Source organism: Schistocerca cancellata, chromosome 3 (assembly GCF_023864275.1).
Source record: "Schistocerca cancellata isolate TAMUIC-IGC-003103 chromosome 3, iqSchCanc2.1, whole genome shotgun sequence".
In the NCBI taxonomy this organism is placed as follows: domain Eukaryota; kingdom Metazoa; phylum Arthropoda; class Insecta; order Orthoptera; family Acrididae; genus Schistocerca; species Schistocerca cancellata.
Genome location: NC_064628.1, coordinates 877851259 through 877873370, shown reverse-complemented (window position 1 = coordinate 877873370; position 22112 = coordinate 877851259). Strand labels below are relative to the sequence as shown.

The 22112-nt window shown below is 43.1% G+C and overlaps 1 pseudogene; it reads right to left on the bottom strand.

Annotated features, from left to right (window-relative positions):
* Positions 1 to 21684: 21684 nt before the first annotated feature.
* LOC126177702 (5S ribosomal RNA) lies at positions 21685 to 21802 on the bottom strand (annotated as a pseudogene).
* Positions 21803 to 22112: the final 310 nt, after the last annotated feature.

Here is a 22112-nt window from a genome sequence, read left to right as displayed (position 1 = left end):
GATGCTTGAGTACCACTCCTCCGCTGTTCGATCGTGTGTATCGGAGAGCACTGCAACATACATCGCGTTTCTACAGAATGATCTGCCAACGTTGCTCGAAAATGTCCCACTGGAAACGCGTCGACGTATGTGGTATCAGCATGATGGTGCACCTGCACATTCCGCAATTAACACTAGGCTGACCCTTTCTGTGGGGTACGTTAAAGGAGAATGTGTACCGTGATGTGCCTACAACCCCAGAGGATATGAAACAACGTATTGTGGCAGCCTGCGGCGACATTACACCAGATGTACTGCGGTGTGTAAGACATTCATTACGCCAGAGGTTGCAATTGTGTGCAGCAAATGATGGCCACCACATTGAACATCTATTGGCCTGTAATGTCGGTACACGCTCTATTCCACTCCGTAAATGAAAACGGAAACCACGTGTGTACGTGTACCTCGCCCCTCATGGTAATGTACATGTGCGTCAGTGAAAGAGACCAATAAAAAGGTGTTAGCATGTGGACGTAATGAGCTGTTCCATTCTCTTCTGCACCTAAGGTCCACCACCGTTCCCTTTGGATCCCTACGTAATTCGGTGCTCTCCAATACACACGATCGAACAGCGGAGGAGTGGTTCTCAAGCGTCAACTTTAGGTTACAATATCTCCGGATGTAATTAACATTTTACAATGCAACAAACGGCACTGATTACGTATTTGTTTGTATGTTCAGATGTGCTAACAAAACTAACGGGGTTCCATTTAAAAAAACGTAGGTTTGAGTTAAAAACATACTTCCGTGCATTTTTGTATGGTTTGTATTAACCAATTACACTAGCCCCTCTCCTCACGTTCGGTCTGTGGAATAGGTTCGTCAGTATTTGATGTGGTTTACGAAATATATCCAGCGGTAACGTTAGGTGACTCACCCTGTATACGAGGTTCGCTGGCCCGAGAGAGAGAGAGAGAGAGAGAGAGAGAGAGAGAGAGACATCCAGTTTGGGGATTGGCGGCAGCGTCGCGACAAGAGGTGGTCACGAGGTCTAAGCGGCCGAAGCTACGAGCTGTGCGAGGAGGGCCTGCGCAAAGCGAGAAGATACCGGAGTGCTTCACAGGGGTAAGCGTCGACAAGGAGTATCAGGCCGACATCCTGTCGGTTGGTTGGCAATATTCGTGTAGGACGACCGTTCGTGGCCTGGCTGCCCTATTCTACCTGACTTTCATCGACACCACTCATAAGGGAACCTCCCCATCGCGCCCCCCTCAGATTTAGTTATAAGTTGGCACTGTGGATAGGCCTTGAAAAACTGAACACAGATCAATCGAGAAAACAGGAAGAAGTTGTGTGGAACTATGAAAAAAATAAGCAAAATATACAAACTGAATAATCCATTTGCAAGATAAGCAACATAAGGAACAATATGAGTTGAGGAGCATCGTGGTCCAGTGGTTAGCATGAACAACCGCGGAATGAAAGGTCCTTGGTTCAAGTCTTCCCTCGAGTGAAGAGTTTTTAATTTTTTATTTTCAGACAATTATCAAAGTTCAAGCACTCATAATCAACTTCGCTCTCCAAAATTCCAGGACGTGTTCATATTTGCTTGGACATATGCAGGATTTGACGGTCTACACACGGAAAAATTTGAAAACGTTAAAAACATGTTTTGACAGAGCACAGAGAAAACTGTGCGACAGTGAAACTGTTGCATTCATTTGTTGCAATTTATGTGACAAACTCTTATGTTTTCATCACTTTTTGGAAGTGATTATCACATCCACGAGAAAACCTAAATCGGGCAAGTAGAAGAATCTTTTTACCCATTCGCCAAGTGTACAAGTTAGGTGGGTCGACAACATATTCTTGTCATGTGACGTACATGCCGTCACCAGAGTCGTATAGAATATATTAGACGTGTTTTACTGTGGAGGAATCGGTTGACCTATTACCTTGCGATCAAATGTTTTCGGTTCCCATTGGAGAGGCACGTCCTTTCGTCTACTAATCGCACGGTTCTGCGGTGCGGTCGCAAAACACAGATACTAAACTTATTACAGTGAACAGAGACGTCAATGAAGGAACGACAGATCATAACTTTGCGAAAATAAAGAAAGTAAAATTTACGCTCGAGGGAATACTTGAACCAAGGACCTCTCGTTCCGCAGCTGCTCACGCTAACCACGGGACCACGGCACTCCTGAGAGTAAACTGTCCTTGATGTTCGAATCTTACACATGGACTACTCAGTTTGTATATTTTGTTTATTTCTTTCATAGTTCCACACAACTTCTTCCTGTTTTATCGATTGATGTGTGTTCAGTTTTTCAAGCCCTATCCACTGTGCCAACTTATAACTAAATCTGAGGGGGGTGCGATGGGGAGGTTCCCTTGTCAGTAACTTCTGCGACGTACCGTGGATCCATGGAACTGCTTTCTGATAAACGGGAGTAACATTCTGTATTCCCCGTGGTGATTTGTGTCATTGCCCACCTGCCCTCCTTATTATTTTCTGGTTTTTACCCGACCGTCAGAGTTTTACTTGGTCGGCTCTTACATCATAAATATAGACCGTAATATTGTACTAAGACATTAGCTGTCGTTTGAAAATTTGTCCCGGTATTATATTGCCTTTCCTTTCTGGTTTGTACACGATCATTCTAATGAATCAGCTCCTGGTCGTAAATACAGCCGAAACAACTGTACTAAGGCACAGGTTGCCGTTAAACAAAAGAGGGACCTTGTGGTTAGATTTCGATGTTAACAGGTTCAATTCTTTGATTGTAATTGCATTTGTCAGTTATTAGTTAAAATCTGAAGAACCTGTTGTACTAAGCTGTGCGTTGCTGTCTTTGAATGACCAGGTCATTATTGGTGTATTTTAGCTGGATCTTGTGGTTCCGTCGAGTGATTTCTCTTGGCCGCGCGGGATTAGCCGCGCGTTCTAAGGCGCTACAGTCATGGACTGTGCGGCTGGTCCAGGCGGAGGTTCGAGTCCTCCCTCGGGCATGGCTGTGTGTGTTTGTCCTTAGGATAATTTAGGTTAGGTAGTGTGTAAGCTTAGGGACTGATGACCTTAGCAGTTAAGTCCCATAAGATTTCACACACATTTGAAATTTTTTTTTTTATTTCTCTTGTAATAGGTGTTCACAAGAAATATTTTAAGACGTTCCGTCAGAGCGGTCTTAATAACTGACAATCAGTTTAACTTTGAAAATATTAACATCCAACTGTCACCAGTGCTTTAGTCAAAATAAGATTTGTGAAAATCCCACCTCGGTAGCCGATTGAAATTAAGAGATTGGTTGCTTTGCAGTAAGCCTTTTCATTGTCATATTGTTTCCTGATCCGTTTAACCTTTAAGTACAGTTGAGCATGTTAACCCCGAACCTTTCGACATAATAATTTTTTCATAATGCGGGGATTCCCGGCGGGGTCAGGGATTTTCGCTGCTTCGTGATGACTGGGTGTTGTGTGCTGTCCTCAGGTTAGTTAGGTTTAAGTAGTTCTAAGTTCTAGGGGACTGATGACCATAGATGTTAAGTCCCATAGTGCTCAGAGCCATTTGACCCATAATGCGGGGCCACAGTCATAATATATTTCTTTTAAGTCAGTACCGCCATTGGACTGTTGTTTATTTGCACTGTTACGTTTACATGATCATGATTTCGGCTTCAAACTGCCATTATCAAGTGTTTTTTGCAAGTGTTATACAGTGCCTAAGATAGCGTACTGTCGTATTTAAAGTACACTATTAGACACACTGTCTAAGGGTCGATATTTCTGGTAAGGCCTACTGCTTTGTTTTATCACTGAGTATACCATCTTGACCATCAGTCAAGCTTCATTGCTGTCAAAGTGAAGTCATGGCAGGTGTTCTTACGTTTTAGAATCAGATCAAAATCGAGTGGGGCCAAGTCGGGACTTCAAGGGGTCGGAAAATTGCAGATGTCGCAACGCTCGTGTGTGCTCTGGCATTGTCATGCTGAAAGGTGGGGTGCTCCATGTGTGGAAGAACTCTTCGAATTCGAAACTCCACTACAGCATGCTGTTTCTGACGCACCGATATAGCTATGCTACAATTCCGGACCCTGAGTCTGTGTGTGAGTGTGTGTGTGTGTGTTTGGAGGCTTCAGGCGCTCAACGAAGAGGATATAAGCCCCATTTCACACACCAAAAGAAACGATTGTGGATGAAATTATTAAACTTGTTGGCACACGTTGAGGAGGAAACCTATAAAATGGCTCTCATACCGTCACTCCCACCTTGCTCGGGTTGAACCATACAATCACTCTATCTGACACGTTTAAGGCAACGGAGAAAAGGCGGTGAAAGGTTCTATACCAGGGATTAAAATAAAATAAAAGCGACTGACGAGCTAAAAAGAAGGCGCAGGAAATGTAATTGGCTGACCACTTACAAAAAAAAACGTGCGTGAGCCAGTCAGCCTGTTAACACATCAAGAACATCCCCCTAAAATTTAGGAACCAAGTTGGACAAATCACGAGACCTTAAAACTCTCGCCACGTTCCTTTGACCTTTATTTAAAACAGTGGAAAAATCTATGGGCAAAGCTGTCGCTGCCCTCTGATGTGAAAATAACTCACAACCTAATAAAATGTGGCGCACAGTAGTCTGTATAGCACAAGCACTACACATTGGAGGGTCCTCTCGCCGGAGCAAGAAACCATGTTTCATAGGACTGTGGCCTGTGCGAATACTAGTAAGCATAACATCATCGCGTTTGCACGGCTGGCTGGAGGTACAACATGGCCGCCTCGTGGGCTTTACTAGACGGAGCTTTGTTACTGCAGCTACTCATTTCCCATATGCCCATGACTGCACCTCAGCAGCAACACAATAGCATGCAGGGGGATGGCACATCACGTTAATTTAGGATGACGCTACGCCTCCTTGGCTGCTACATCCGCCATTTCGTTCCCTGCAATACCCATGTGCCGTGGCACCTAGCAGGAAGAAACCTCCTCTCCCAGCCACTGTAAGCGGAGAAGAGTGTCCTGGATATACTTGACTACTTTATCGGCTGAATACTAAAGTTGCGGAGCCTGAAGGCACTCATGCTGTTGGAACAGATGAGGAATTTAGAAGACATGGCACATGCCAATTGCTCCAGCGCCCTCGAGATCGCGGATATTTCTGCATCAAATACAGTGAACTCTGGAGGCAATCGAATCTTAAGGACACGATCCGGAAAAACAATAGAGTAGCCAACGGAGTCTCTCTCTATTTAGACCCATCGGTGATTACAGTTACATAGTTGTAGTGCACATTTAAAATGTCGGAAAATATCGTACTAAAAACACAAGCAGGAGTGCAATCCCTCCTGTACTGCAAATATGTAGACATGAAGAATAAAGATGTAAATCGGTAATAATGCTTGTTTTATTTAAAAAGCATCAAGAATTTTTACATAAAATATTCGGAGGCGTTAGTTTTCAGCACGCCCTCGTACATCCAAGCCTTCCGGCTCCATACGCGATTTGAAAGGGGAAAACAAGCTGTAATAACTGGTAAAATGTGATGTACGCTCTGCCACGCACTTCACATTGGTTTTCACGGTTTGAGGGGAACCATGGAAAAAATAAATCTCAAATGCTGGACCAAACTTTGAAACTCGATTCTTGTGGATACCGTGTAGTGCCGTGTTTGTACTGCAGACGACGATAAAAGTGATGAAGATGTACGGTTACTGACACAAGTTCGACTTCACCTGAATAACACGGAAGGGGCCGCACATGCTACGTATAAATGAGCATCAACATGCCCCCTCATCCCATCAGTCTCTATAGTCACGAATCTAACTAATGAGTGGCGCACAATCAAGCAATAAACAGTTTTACACTACCAACCTTACAACACACATTTCGTACGTTCGACTTTTACCCTGTGGGTTTGCACACGGTTTCACATGCTTGACAATTTTTAAATGTACTTGGTATTGGACTACTTTGGTACTTCAGCCCATTTAAAGCAGTCTGTGCACGTACCGAGGTACAGATAGAAGGAAATCATGTGATGTACATAAAAAACGTGACACCAATTGGCAGCGTTATCAATATTAGTAGGATACACCCCAGTACTTACATACAAGTAACCTCTATGTGACATGTATCGCGCAAATCTATCTCCCTTGTATTCTACACCCTTCCAACCATATGCAGCGTATTTTGTTCTGATTGAACAGTAGATTGTTATAATTGTGTATTTAAACCACATTATGTCATAGGTAATCCGCTTTGTTTTGCACGGGGGCGAGGACACAGAGCCTTCTGTTTGAGACTTGGTTAGTTACATGTTCCATAGTTGATTTGAACGACCCCTTTATCGAAATTATCGGCCAGTTCAGTTTTCAGGACATGTATAAATGATCTGTGTTAACATTTATGAATACATTATTATTTTAGTCCTGCTCATGCAACTAAACTTAAAAACGAGTTTTTTCACTGGCTGCCAGTTTGGAATAGAAGGAGTCATCCTGGATAAATGACTTCAAGTTAGATTTAAGACTGGGTTTGCTACTTGTCAGACATTTTATGTTATGGGCAGATAATGATCAAAGATTTTTGTTGCTGCATGTTGAACTCCATTCTGAACCACTGATAGCCTAAATAATGGGTAATAAAGGTAAATTTTTCCGCCCTTGTTGCTGGTATGAACATCACTGTTCTCGTATTATGGATTACTTATTTCGTATTTCATTAGTGACTATACGTATTGCGATGACGCATTTAAAATGCCATGCTCGTTGAAAATGTACCTATGTGACGTCTGAGACTAAACACCACAGTTACTGACCTCTTTTGTGCAATCAGTACTTTCTTTCTCAGTGACGAATAACCCAGAAAATTATTCTATGAGACGTTAATGACTGGAAATATGCAAAATATGTCTGGAGGTTGTTTCGTTTGGTTCGAATATTAGCAGTTATAAGAATAGCAAAAGTAGCTGAACCTAACTGTTTGAGAAGCTCAATAATATGCTTCTTAGATTTCAAATTTTCATCAAGACATACACCCATAAATTTCGAGCATTCTACCCTATTTACTGACTCCTGCTCATGTGCTACATCAGTTGTTTTTATGACTATTTGTTGCACAAAATTGAATATAATGTGGGTTTTTTCAAATTTTTCAAGGATGTCCATTTTTGTGAAAACCATTTTTTAATTCTTTGGAAAGTATAACATGAAGGGCTTATTTCAGTAGTGGTACAAGTCCATTTTTGTTCATTCTGAGATACAGAGTCCTAAACTTAAATGAGTGCCGAAAAATTTGCAGTTGAGATACCAGAAATATTCAAGTATATATACTTGAATATTCAAGTTTATGTACTTGAATGTTTCGGGTATCTCAACTGCAGAGGTTTCAGCGCTCATTTAACTTTAGGACTCTGTATCTCACAATGAACAAAAATGGACTTGTACCACTATTGAAATAAGTCCTTCATATGTTAGGTGACCTGTAACCCCCCAGCCCCCACAATTGCCCTACCCTCCATCACCTCAGATGCATTAAAGAATCGGAGTACCAAATATAAACAAGTATAAAACGTCTAATTAATTCATAAATGAGTTCATGTGTTAAATATTTGACGTTAAGAATTTAGGACATCGATGACTGAAAATCCAAAACCCTAATTATGTCGGTCTTTTTAGTTTCCGGTTATTCACCTTTAGAAACAGTGAAGCAAAAGATTTGGGATTAAACTTAAAGTACATTGTAACTCGCTAAGAGCTCTCACTATCATATAGTCGAAAAGTGTAATATGGATAATTTACGTTTTAAGGAACGACAGTCTTTCACAAATCTCAGTGTTTATGATATAACATTTCCAGAACTATCTTTCGTACAGTGGTATAACTTTATAGGTACATTTAGCGGCATATGTGGATACTGTTTACGACATGTCAATAGAGTTAATACCGAAGAAGTCATAAAACGTCGAGTCTGGTGGAGAAGTTTTACTGAATCAACAACGAAAATGTAGCAAGCATATCTTTTTCGCCTCATATTATTTTGTCGGGAGTGCTTAACGAGAAAATTTTTTGAAAAGGTTTGAAATTGGGTGTTGAAAATCACGAAGTGCTGTGGCTCTCAAGTAATGGGTGAATAAAGTCTGTGTAATTTACGCGCCTCAAGACAGACGCAGTTTCTAACTTCAGCAAGTTTAACCTAAACACGTTCGCGCCGGGGTTGAGAACTGTGTTTCTTGCTGTGAGGTGATGTGTGTCTCCATGCTTTACAACATGTGGTGGTGCTGCTTTTCGTTTGTCTCGACGTGGTCGTATTCAGACGCCCTAGATTACTATTTTAATATGCTGATCTTGAAAGAGTCGTACGTTCATTGTTCTGAAACAACAAGAAATCATATGAAATAACTATACAGTAAATTAATCATTAATTGATATCTCATCTGTTGAGGAAGCTGTCTCGTTGAAGGGTCACACACGATTGTATTCACAGCTGTTCATGGCGCCAGGCCGACAGCTACTACATCACACGTTAATGTATTGCTAGCAGCATAATTGGTAGAGTCGAGCTTGATCTTGGATCACCGGTGGTTCACGGCATCTCTTGGCAGGATTCAGTGTGAGGCACGTATGGTGCACCGAAGCGTGAATGTGTTAATACTTATCTTACCGCGTTAAACCTGCAACACATGAGTATACCTCTCAATGAATAGATTGTTATAACATTTTAAATTTTTAAATTCGGTCAAATTACAAAAAAATGTTCAAATGTGTGTGAAAACTTATGGGACTTAACTGCTAAGGTCATCAGTCCCTAAGCTTACACACTACTTAACCTAAATTATCCTAAGGACAAACACACGCACCCATGCCCAAAGGAGGACTCGAACCTCTGCCGGGACCAGCCGCACAGTCCATGACTGCAGTGCCTTAGGGTCAAATTACATGAAATGATGAAAACTAAATTTTTGTTGCCCCAGGGAGCCGTTAGAGAGGGAACCTTCAGCTTGGATTATGCAGTTTCATCCATATAGTAATATAGATAATGATCGTTCCTCTCCAATTCCATTAATTTTCTCTTGTTATCTGGATTTTGTGCGGTTTCATGCTTTGTAACACAGATGTGTGCTTAATGGTTTTTTTAGGTGTACGAAATTTATGTAAATGTGCATTTCTGATGGCGCAAATGAATAACTGTGTGTCAATATTACAGTTCTTACTCTGTGTAATACATAGTTGTTGATATTCATGTTACTAGCTTTGTTTAGCTATGACTTTGTAAGCAATGTTACGAGTACTGTATTTTTGAGATGAAGCGTTTAATTATCCCCGTTATTTACCACATCAACAGATACGTTTAATGCATGCTATCTGTGAGGTGCATATTACCGATATTAGCTCGTAGTGTAATAAGGTCTCTGATAGTTTCTTTGCTTTACGTTTGGACAGCAGTTTTGTATTTCAATCCGCATCTGGACACATCGCGGGCCTGAGTTTGATACTGATGCATGAAATGATCAGAATTGGCAGAGGTTTCTTCTTCAACACATACTTCCGTTAGATTATACTTCGTTTTCCCATCTTCTTTATAAACATATGGTATAGATCTCGTTAGCATTCATGAGTGATTCCAGATGTGGGCTGCTGGACTGATTTGTATGCCATATGTGTTTCACATGTTACACAGAGATTATATGAATTTAGGTACTTGGCCATAGCCAGTACTAAATTCACAATTCTGTCATTTTGTGTTACGTTCTTTCTTATTAATATACGTTACATTCTACCTGTATTTAGTATGTTTATAGGTTGTTTGATAATGATTAAAGAGACAGAAAATAAATTTGAAAATTGTACAACCTACAATGGACAATCTTGTTATTTGAAAAACATTAGTTTTTGTTCTCGAAGTCGATCTTTACGTGACTGAATGGTGCCTGCAGGGAGATAATCAAATTTAACGGAAGCATATGCGATAACATATTGAAACATTCCGTCACGTACCTTTTATACACAGATCACCCAAGAAAGAATTGACCAGATGACTTGTCAAGCTAGCGACTCCCTGTCCTTCACTATCTGAGTCCATTTGTAAACAACAGCGCCCGCAAATCACGGAGAGGTTTAATATTTTAAAATTCCTATCTCACCTCGATTAAATTGAACTGAAAGTGTTTTACAATTTGTGTGTAATTAATAATAGTACGACCAGCGATAATGAAGTACAGTTAGTCATTTTACTGTTTATAATATATGCTGTGTTAATTAGTACCTCCACACATACGTTTATTATTATGAACAGCTCACATACCCACAATCAGAATGCAGTACGTATTCGTTTATTCAAATAACGAGATGGTCTATATTTTGTCGTTGTTCGTTAATTAGTGATAGACGTCAGTAACGCGTTCAAATGTTCTGTGGATATGCATTCTGTGTCTTCATAGCAGTGGCTTTCAACGCATTCTGCTTTCTTATGCCATGATTATGCTCATTCTTTCGCCTCTACGGGTGGTTTACTACCTGGACGGTAAGTGGATGACCTAAATCTCCTTTCGCTCCTCCCCTCCCCCCCCCTCTTTTGCCAAGAGTGTAAACAAGAGGAGGGTGTTTCCCTACTCCAAAAGCTGATGATATCTGCTAAGATTATAAATAGTGCCTGGTATCGCTCGTCTGACCCTTGCCTCCTGAAACTAACCTGAACCATGGTAAAACGCTGCCTGCGTCTACCTCTACATCTTTTTTCTGCAAGCCACTTTTCAGTGTATGACGGAGGGTTCTTTGTACCAGTATTATCAATTTTATTTCCTGCTCCATTCCCGTGTTGAGTGAGGGGAAAATGGGTGTCCATTAGCCGCTGCAGCCGCCGTGGATGTATCTCGCCTTCTTTTCATGATCTATACGTGAGACACACGGTGATGTCAAGACAGCTGTTACAGGCTCTTCTTGGAACACTAGTTCTCCACATTCAATCAACAGTCTTCCGCGGGAATTATCTGGGCTTTCTTCAAAGGACTCCCCCTGAAATTTCTCGCGATGATTTCCCTTACAATTTTGTCGGCTACAGCCGCCTGTTATAATCCTAGGAGACCGTCTCTGAATGCCTCTTGTCATGCCCGCTTGGTAAGGAAATGTAGCGCAGGATTTGGGCCGAGTGAGGTTTTGGCTGGGGATTACGCGAGAGTGGGCTTATTTTTAAACAACTTTTATTTGCCATGAGATATTAAAACTTTAAAAAACTCATAACAACAACAGAAATCCCTCCAACAAATAAAGTCAGAAATAAAACACGTTCCGCCAAGGGATACTTCTTACTAAATTTGAGCATAGTAAAATAAAAATTGAAAACTAATTCTAAACAGATTCAAATATTCCTAAGAAATAATCTTTACTCACCACATGTGGCACTGCTAGTGGGCACCAATCAATAAACAAATATAGCATTATCAACCTGTAATATCTCTACAAGTCGGAACACAGAATCACTTTGTATAACTGAGACTAGCAACTGCCATGAAAAGACATTCACTCTACCACGGTCAACGGCCACCGACTGTCCATCCAATCCTAATGGACAACACAACTACATAGTTAGGGAGGAATGCAACTATTCAAACAACTGTCATGGCTATGTACAATGATCGCATCACACTTTCTGCGTGAGAACAATAATCGTAGTGCAATAAAATATCGTAATTTAAGAACGGCGTCGGAGCTATAGACAGTCTAATTTTTACATCGTGTGGCCCTCGACTATTTAATTTCGAAGGTGCTCGCGATGGTCGATTCAAACATGTCAAAATGAAGGAAACGTTACATGCGACTTGGCTGCTCTCCAATTTATTTATTTATTTTAAAGTCAGACATGGCGACATGATTCGTCTAAAGATTACAATTCGTAAGATGGAGGAACGTAAGTAATTTCAAATTACGGTACATGAAAGTTCCACATCCAAGCAATACGACAAATACACTATTCATGTTGGTAGTCGTATCACAAAGTTGGTACTGAATCGCCAGTTTTACGGGCATGAGTATACATATCTAAAATTACGCAGTAAAAAGCCATTTAATATTGTAATTGCGTATTTTGAACAGGCGTTGAGGGATAATCACACAAAACAGCCATGGTGACACTGTCAAATATGAAACCGCCATTCTCCTCAATTGTTACCGGGTGTGCAATAATTAGTTCCCAGTACTGTTCAATGTGGGACAATGACTGTGAAACTTCAGACACTATCGTCGTATAAACAAAAATGGCATGCAACAAACAGAATGTTTTATCTACTATTTGCATGTGAAATGCTAGCGACAAGAACATACATGGGCAGATACAGGAATAAGTGTCATTATTACAGGGTATATACCTTTAAGGAACCAAAATATCTCTCTCTTCTGCCCCACAGACCACCGTGCAACACACACGCTTGGAAAACCACAATAAGAAGCACCTGATTTCCCAATCGCCACCCGCCGCATGATAATCTACTCTGACAGAACATGTCAGCTGCCTTTTAACAGATGCGATACACAAGAGCACAACACGTGGATGACAAACAGTCCAACGTTAGTTTTAGTTAGTGTAAGTAGTGTGTAAGTGTAGGGACCGATGAACTCAGTAGTTTGGTCCCATAAGACCTTACGACAATTTTTTTCAAAATTGGGGGCTAAGAAGGAGGCGATGTAAAATAATTCTGCTGCCTTGGAATCAAAAGAACGCATGGCAGACGAAGCAAGGAGGACATGAAAAGCATATTAGCAGAGGCAAAGATGGCATTTGTGGCCGTGAGAAGCCTAATAGTATCAAACACCGGTCTTAATTTAAGAAACAAGTTTCTGTCGACATACATTTGGAGAACAACATTGTAGGGTAATGAATTATGGACGGTGGGAAAACCGTAAAAGAGGAGAATCGAAGCAGCTGAGATGCACTGCTACAAAAGAATGTTGAGAATTAGTTGAACATAAGGGATGAGGAGGTTCTCCAGAGAATCAGCCAAGAAAGGCACATATGGAAAACACTGGAAGAAGGGGCCGGCTGATGGAACATGTCTTAAGATGTCATTTGGATAACTTCCATGGTGCTAACGGAGCTGTAGAATGTAAATGCTGCAGGGAAAGACAAACTGGAATGCTTTCAAAAATGATTGAGAACGTAGGTTGCAAGTGCTACTGTAGGATGAAGAGGGTGTCACAATAGAAGAATTCGTGGTGGACCACACAGGGTCAGTCACAAGGGTGCTGGCGTAAGCTGTCGCCAGCAGACACGTCGGTAAAGATGTGGCAAGAAGATCGATAGTAGATACTGGATCAAGGGCGCCTATGAGGAGAGAGGCCAGAGACAGAATCGCTAGCAACAAGCCCACAACGCTCTCTCGACCGCAAGTACAGGGCTCTTACAAATGATTGAAGCGATTTCATAAATTCACTGTAGCTCCATTCATTGACATATGGTCACGACACACTACAGATACGTAGAAAAACTCATAAAGTTTTGTTCGGCTAAAGCCGCACTTCAGGTTTCTGCCACCAGAACGCTCGAGAGCGCAATGAGACAAAATGGCGACAGGAGCCGAGAAAGCGTATGTCGTGCTTGAAATGCACTCACATCAGTCAGTCATAACAGTGCAACGACACTTCAGGACGAAGTTCAACAAAGATCCACCAACTGCTAACTCCATTCGGCGATGGTATGCGCAGTTTAAAGCTTCTGGATGCGTCTGTAAATGGAAATCAACGGGTCGGCCTGCAGTGAGCGAAGAAACGGTTGAACGCGTGCGAGCAAGTTTCACGCGTAGCCCGCGGAAAATTGGCTCAAGCCACAACTGGAGACCGACAGCACCGACTTCATCTTTCAATAGGAAGGTGCTCCACCGCACTTCTATCATGATGTTCGGCATTTCTTAAACAGGAGATTGGAAAACCGATGGATCGGTCGTGGTGGAGATCATGATCAGCAATTCATGTCATGGCCTCCACGCTCTCCCGACTTAACCCTATGCGATTTCTTTCTGTGGGGTTATGTGAAAGATTCAGTGTTTAAACCTCCTCTACCAAGAAACGTGACAGAACTGCGAGCTCGCATCAACGATGCTTTCGAACTCATTGATGGGGACATGCTGCGCCGAGTGTGGGAGGAACTTGATTATCGGCTTGATGTCTGCCGAATCACTAAAGGGGCACATATCGAACATTTGTGAATGCCTAAAAAAACTTTTTGAGTTTTTGTATGTGTGTGCAAAGCATTTTGAAAATATCTCAAATAATAAAGTTATTGTAGAGCTGTGAAATCGCTTCAATCATTTGTAATAACCCTGTATTTAATTCTCCACCGCTGACCGGAGGGCCTCAGTCAGTCACTAGCTCAGTCAGTCACTAGCTCAGTCAGTCACTAGCGCAGTCGCTCCATTACTAGCTCAGTCGCTGGTGCACTAACTCGCATCCTAGTTTGGCGTCTGTCATTCATCTCTTATCCAGACTCCACCAGCAGTGAGGCTAGCGTGGACTATTATTGAAGGGCTTGTACAATAGCACATGGACTCTGAAAGTTAAGTAGCTTCCTGTTTATTTAACTAAAGAACCCGTTTTAATACAAGTGTGCAGATTTTTTGTAAATAGAGGATACCAGTCGCCAAATAACATCCTCTCCCTTGATTCCTATGGTACAAGATTCGGCAGTGGCAATGACTACACAAAAACAAGAGTATGGACTCAAAAAAATTAATGAAACATATAAACAATGTTTCATTAATTAATGGTATTACAAAAATTCACGTTAACGGTTATTTGATTTAAAATGTCAAAACGATTACTTTCCGCTTGCGTGTTTGAATTTGTTTTAGTTACTTAACGTTGTAAGATGGGTGAATAATTGAAAATTAAATACTTAGTATAATTTAAAACTGTGAATGACAATCTAATAGCTTATTACCTCAGTACAAAACAATATGTCAGAATGCTGACCCATATTATCCCTCGTAAAAGTTTTTATTCAATTAAACATGTAACTTTACAAACACAAATTTTGCACTTAGCGAAGAACTGACAAAAAGATATGTTGTCTGGCATCGGTGTGATGAGTGAGGATTTTGGCACGGTAGCTGAAAGTAAGGTTATGCTAAATACACTCCTGGAAATTGAAATAAGAACACCGTGAATTCATTGTCCCAGGAAGGGGAAACTTTATTGACACATTCCTGGGGTCAGATACATCACATGATCACACTGACAGAACCACAGGCACATAGACACAGGCAACAGAGCATGCACAATGTCGGCACTAGTACAGTGTACATCCACCTTTCGCAGCAATGCAGGCTGCTATTCTCCCATGGAGACGATCGTAGAGATGCTGGATGTAGTCCTGTGGAACGGCTTGCCATGCCATTTCCACCTGGCGCCTCAGTTGGACCAGCGTTCGTGCTGGACGTGCAGACCGCGTGAGACGACGCTTCATCCAGTCCCAAACATGCTCAATGGGGGACAGATCCGGAGATCTTGCTGGCCAGGGTAGTTGACTTACACCTTCTGGAGCACGTTGGGTGGCACGGGATACATGCGGACGTGCATTGTCCTGTTGGAACAGCAAGTTCCCTTGCCGGTCTAGGAATGGTAGAACGATGGGTTCGATGACGGTTTGGATGTACCGTGCACTATTCAGCGTCCCCTCGACGATCACCAGTGGTGTACGGCCAGTGTAGGAGATCGCTCCCCACACCATGATGCCGGGTGTTGGCCCTGTGTGCCTCGGTCGTATGCAGTCCTGATTGTGGCGCTCACCTGCACGGCGCCAAATACGCATACGACCATCATTGGCACCAAGGCAGAAGCGACTCTCATCGCTGAAGACGACACGTCTCCATTCGTCCCTCCATTCACGCCTGTCGCGACACCACTGGAGGCGGGCTGCACGATGTTGGGGCGTGAGCGGAAGACGGCCTAACGGTGTGCGGGACCGTAGCCCAGCTTCATGGAGACGGTTGCGAATGGTCCTCGCCGATACCCCAGGAGCAACAGTGTCCCTAATTTGCTGGGAAGTGGCGGTGCGGTCCCCTACGGCACTGCGTATGATCCTACGGTCTTGGCGTGCATCTGTGCGTCGCTGCGGTCCGGTCCAAGATCGACGGGCACGTGCACCTTCCGCCGACCACTGGCGACAACATCGATGTACTGTTGAGACCTCACGCCCCACGTGTTGAGCAATTCGGCGGTACGTCCACCCGGCCTCCCGCATACCCACTATGCGCCCTCGCTCAAAGTCCGTCAACTGCACATACGGTTCACGTCCACGCTGTCGCGGCATGCTACCAGTGTTAAAGACTGCGATGGAGCTCCGTATGCCACGGCAAACTGGCTGACACTGACGGCGGCGGTGCACAAATGCTGCGCAGCTAGCGCCATTCGACGGCCAACACCGCGGTTCCTGGTGTGTCCGCTGTGCCGTGCATGTGATCATTGCTTGTACAGCCCTCTCGCAGTGTCCGGAGCAAGTATGGTGGGTCTGACACACCGGTGTCAATGTGTTCTTTTTTCCATTTCCAGGAGTGTAGTTATTCTGGGAACTGAAAAATCACAAAAGATCTGGGAATACAAAGGCAATTCTATTGACTCAAGTTAGTACCCATCCATAGCTACTCAGCTCTTACATGTCGTTCACAATGTTACTACATAACAGGCCAAGTACTAGTTGTGAGATCATTGTATCTACAGTTTAAATTTGAAATGTAGCTAAATTCATTACTCAGTATCCCTCTGTGCCAATGACAGGCGTGGATAAATTGATTTGTTGCACGGCAAGCATTGGGAGTCCATTTTTTAAAAATATTATTCGGCCGCGTAGAAATTCAAATGAACAGTCTGTCAACGTGCTAATAATAAATACAGTTTTTCCTGTTATATCTAAGTTCAGTATCTCAGTACCTTCTCAAGAGCGTTTGTTGAACAGTTGACGTGCGGACAGATCACAGCGAGTGAAGAGCGTTTTATGTGACGGGGAATGGTGCTACGTATTGTGTTCGCGTCGATAAAATTGAACGAATTTCTGCTTACATCATTGCTGTACATTATAGGCTGAGTCGCTTTATTCCCTAAGTGTAGAACTCCCAGCGGTCTATAAAGCACGCTAACGGCATGAAATAACAAAAAAGCCGTTAACGAACAATACCTATCGACTGATTTTCAGGAAAACTTGTCAGTTTTACAATTGACCAATAAGGCTGGTAATTTTTTTTTCCTTCCATGGAAGCTTGTTAGCGTAATAGATGAAAGGCTTCGTTTGAAAAAGATTACGCGGCCACGTAACTGGCCTCAAATAAAGTCACGGAACAATATAGGAAGTTTCTGGTATGGCGAATATATGGTAAACGGTTGGAGGACTGGGTTTACTTGACCAGCACGGTGAAGCTACAGTCAGTTTATTGGAATTTCGTAAGAACGGTAGAAAGTATGTCGGAGTTCCGGGAGCACCTTCTTCCTAGAAGTGAGGGCGTAACTGCATGACACGAAATCACTTCTAATAGACCCTCGCGACAAATCCGGCAGTGTATTCTGACAGAAATCCGTACAAGTCGCAGTTCCTTGAATGACAGCGCCAACAATAGCTTATTTTCTGGCGCCTGCCAGCTAAGAAACTTAGACCAACTCAGTACTACAGTTACGATTCTTGGGGATTCTAAAGTGATTGAGATATTTAAATCTGAGTTTTTGGACTCAAAACATGTATTAATTTAAAATGAACTCCAAGCCCAAGACCTGCAAAGACAAACTGGAGACTCCACGATGACATAACACACAGGTGACTACACTTATAAACGGAGAACCGATTAAATCAGCCACCCAAACGACAACCAGTATCTAGCATTTACATTTTCTGTTGTGGCGTAGCAAGACAGCCACGCCACTCGGAGGTAGCCGAAAGGCACGCGTACACACACGCCGGCTGGCGTGAGTTCTGGAACAGGATAGGTAATTGAATGCTCATAAGAAAAGTACGTATCTAAGTTAATACTCAACTTTAATGCATCCTTGTGGTACATCGCTATTGACGATACAAATGAGACTATCTCCAGATACGGTTAATTACAATCACTGTAAGGCTAATGACGCCTTGCTAGGTCGTAGCCATGGACTTAGCTGAAGGCTATTCTAACTGTCTCTCGGCAACTCAGCGAAAGGCTTCGTCAGTGTAGTCGCTAGCAAAGTCGTCGTACAACTGGGGCGAGTGCTAGTCCGCCTCTCTAGACCTGCCATGTGGTGGCGCTAGGTCTGCAAGTACTGACAGTGGCGACACGCGGGTCCGACATGTGCTAATGGACCGCACCCAATTTAAGCTACCACCTAGCAAGTGTGGTGTCTGGCGGTGACACCACATTTTCCAATCTGCCATGCTAGTAATACTTGGTCACATAGTGAAAGCACTACTTAGACAGCATGCCTTGTGCATAAGTTGGTACTAGAGGCTATAGGCCACAGCCACTAGTCTCGGTATTAATAATGGCCTATTTTAAGCAGGTAGTAACCTACCTGCTATTGAAACTTCTTAAATAGTTTTTAACTTTAACTGATGAATGAAACTTCTTAATTTAATTCTGAAACTGCTGAGTGAAATTGAATGCAAGTGTCTCTTTGCTTGTCTTTATCATTTCAACACTGACTCACAGAATTTGCCCTGATGAACAAAAGTAAAACTTTTCCTATTCATTAATTATTCACAATATTCAAGGATAACGCGATCTGACTGCTTTAAAATTGATAACCTGACTTCAAATATTTAATACAAAAGAATGTCTCTGAATTAGAAGAAATCCTGACACTAACCTATACATTTCATAAATCACTTACCTCAGAAAAATCTTCATTACATGAACTACATCAATACAGCAAGCGCCAATACAGCCAGCTAAATGAAAGATTCTAACTGCAGAAGGCTTTAACCACTAGTACGCATGTCATTAGCAAAGGAAAGATTTTGTTGCAGAGCTAAAAATGTACTTACGAAATTTTACCTCAGTCATCCGTTCAAATGGCTCTAAGCACTATGGGACTTCTTAACATCTGAGGTCATCAGTCCCCTAGACTTAGAACTATTTAAATCTAACTAACTTAAGGGCATCACACACATCCATGCCCGAGGCAGGTTCCGAATCTGCGACCGTAGCAGCCGCGTGGTTCCGGACTGAAGCGCCTAGAACCGCTCGGCCACAGAGGCCGGTTAATCATCAATAATGAATCTCAATGACGGATATAGATTCAGACCGTCTGCTCGCGCTAAGTCTGAAAATCTCCAACACTGCTAATTTTTAACCTCTGACCTCCATCACGACTGACTACTCACCTCCAACTTATATCACTGCTGGCTGTTCACCTCCAACTTCCATCATCGCTGACTGTTAACTTCCAACTTCCATCACCACTGACTGTTAACTTCCAACTGCTAGTCCGACCAGCCAGAGAGTTTCCTACAGAGTGCGCACAGCGCTGTCAGAGTTATTAATGGAGTCTATCGCGTTGCCAACATACAGACACATAAACAGACTACTTACACTATATTCACCATTTGGATCTCGTACTGATAATTAACCTTAGCCCAGAGCTACACTCGTCGTATTTGAGTGCGACCACGCTACTTGTAGCTTGCACTAAAGAACCAGAAAGCTGGCGCTTTATTACGTCTAACTCACTCAACTACTGTAAACATGTCTGCTAACACAGTCCGTAATACTGTAGCACTGATGACATAAATCAATGTTTGGACACGTCCACAGGCTAGACTCTCCATAACACGAGGTGCATTCAAGTTCTAAGCCCTCCGATTTTTTTTCTAATTAACTACTCACCCGAAATCGATGAAACTGGCGTTACTTCTCGACGTAATCGCCCTGCAGACGTACATATTTTTCACAACGCTGACGCCACGATTCCATGGCAGCGGCGAAGGCTTCTTTAGGAGTCTGTTTTGACCACTGGAAAATCGCTGAGGCAATAGCAGCACGGCTGGTGAATGTGCGGCCACGGAGAGTGTCTTTCATTGTTGGAAAAAGCCAAAAGTCACTAGGAGCCAGGTCAGGTGAGTAGGGAGCATGAGAAATCACTTCAAAGTTGTTATCACGAAGAAACTGTTGCGCAACGTTATCTCGATGTGCGGGTGCGTTGTCTTGGTGAAACAGCACACGCGCAGCCCTTCCCGGACGTTTTTGTTGCAGTGCAGGAAGGAATTCGTTCTCCAAAACATTTTCGTAGGATGCACCTGTTACCGTAGTGCCGTTTGGAACGCAATAGGTAAGGATTACGCCCTCGCTGTCCCAGAACATGGACACCATCATTTTTTCAGCACTGGCGGTTACCCGAAATTTTTTTGGTGGTGGTGAATCTGTGTGCTTCCATTGAGCTGACTGGCGCTTTGTTTCTGGATTGAAAAATGGCATCCACGTCTCATCCATTGTCACAACCGACGAAAAGAAAGTCCCATTCATGCTGTCGTTGCGCGTCAACATTGCTTGGCAACATGCCACACGGGCAGTCATGTGGTCGTCCGCCAGCATTCGTGGCACCCACCTGGATGACACTTTCCGCATTTTCAGGTCGTCATGCAGGATTGTGTGCACAGAACCCACAGAAATGCCAACTCCGGAGGCGATCTGTTCAACAGTCATTCGGCGATCCCCCAAAACAATTCTCTCCACTTTCTCGATCATGTCGTCAGACCGGCTTGTGCGAGACCGAGGTTGTTTCGGTTTGTTGTCACACGATGTTCTGCCTTCATTAAACTGTAGCACCCACGAATGCACTTTCGACACATCCATAACTCCATCACCACATGTCTCCTTCAACTGTCGATGAATTTCAATTGGTTTCACACCACGCAAATTCAGAAAACGAATGATCGCACGCTGTTCAAGTAAGGAAAACGTCGCCATATTAATTTTTATAAAACAGTTCTCATTCTCTCCGCTGGCGGTAAAATTCCATCTGCCGTACGGTGCTGCCATCTCTGGGACGTATTGACAATGAACACAGCCTCATTTTAAAACAATGCACATGTTTCTCTCTCTTTCCAGTCCGGAGAAAAAAAATCGGAGGCCTTAGAACTTGAATGCACCTCGTAACCACCAGCACACTGTTGGATTACAGATGTCCCCAGTCCACCCCCCATACACACGCAAGAACTACTGATTTTATTCCTCAAACATAAGCACAGCAGTTAAAGTTAGTCACTGTTCACCAAATGGAGACCACAAACAAGTCGCCCTCTAGGACGAACTTAACTAAAGCCGCCAGCACAGGAGTGTTGTAGAACGACTTCTTCGTAGCTAGATTAGCAAAACAATTCCAGAGAACGGGGAAATTGCTTACTCTGTGCTGAGGCAACTTGGCTTGGATAAACTCTCCATACCAGAGACGTCGTATAGTAATAAATAATACACAATCTTATCTGAGGCACCTGTGGCCAGCGAAAACTACACACTTAACCACAGTCACTTTAGTCCGTAAATATATCGTTGTATTAGTAGCACTCCGTCTACAAGCAACAAGTGGCCCATCGGGATCATCCGACCGCCATGTCATCCTCAGCGGAGGATGCAGATAGGAGGAGCGTGTGGTCAGCACACCGCACTCCTGGTCGTTATGATAGTTTTCTTTGACCGGAGCCGCTACTATTCGGTCGAGTAGCTCCTCAGTTGGCATCACGAGGCTGAGTGCACCCACGAAAATGGCAACAGCACATGGCGACCCGGATGGTCACTCATCCAAGTGCCAGCCACGCCCGACAGCGCATAACTTCGGTGATCCGACGGGAACCGGTGTATCCACTGCGGCAATGCCGTTGCCTGTCTTACTAGAGCAAAGATTTGTTCAGAACATCTATTCTCCTGGTAGCAGCATCACTAGCAACGCTATCGTTGACAACAAGACTACGCCATGCTACGTTGTAGCAGGAAGGATCGAGCGCACACGACGAACAATGTAATTAACAATTAAAGTAGCAACCAGCCAATGCAGGAACCACGTCAACACGACATGCAAAAATTTAACCCAACAGACATGATGCCTGAACCCGAGCGTGTATAAACTACACAGTGAGAACATCGATATAATATAGGTTACGATGTAATAAAGACAGTAGCAAACTACACTGATA